Source organism: Octopus bimaculoides, chromosome 1 (genome assembly GCF_001194135.2).
Source record: "Octopus bimaculoides isolate UCB-OBI-ISO-001 chromosome 1, ASM119413v2, whole genome shotgun sequence".
Taxonomy (NCBI): Eukaryota; Metazoa; Mollusca; class Cephalopoda; order Octopoda; family Octopodidae; genus Octopus; species Octopus bimaculoides.
The window spans coordinates 13,615,359-13,615,944 of record NC_068981.1 but is presented as its reverse complement, the minus strand read 5'-3'; positions in this window follow the sequence as shown (position 1 = coordinate 13,615,944).

Sequence of the window (586 nt, the reverse complement as noted above, 5' to 3'; positions counted from 1 at the left end):
GTGTGTGTGTGTGTGTGTGTGTGTGTGTGTGTGTGTGTGTGTGTGTGTGTGTGTGTGTGTGTGTGAGTGTATGTGTGTGCGTGCGTGCGTACGCATACATATATATATACATAAAGATGACTGAATTGCTCCAAAGGCTTTTGTTACGTTAATGTCCATTCAAATATAGATACCAAGCTGTACAAATACTGATTAAAGCAGACAACACAAATGTTGCCTCAGAAAACTGTAATATAACTTTATTTCGAAATACAGTTACAAAGTTATTGAAGGAACACGACCACATTACACTCACTCACTCTCTCTCTCTCACTTTCTCTCCCTGTCTCTCTCTCTCATTTTATCTGTGAGAGAGAGTGTGGATGAGCGTGTGTACACACAGATGATTAGTAAGTATAGGCATAACTGCTTGGTTAATGTCACTTTGCAGCCCTGTAGTTTCGGGTTCAGTCTCACTGTTCGCCACCTGAGGCAGGTGTCTTCTACTATTGCCTGAGCCTAATAATGCTTTAAATGAGAATTTGTTAAACAGAGACTGTGAAAGCCCATTGCATATGTGTGTGTATGTATGTATATATATATATAT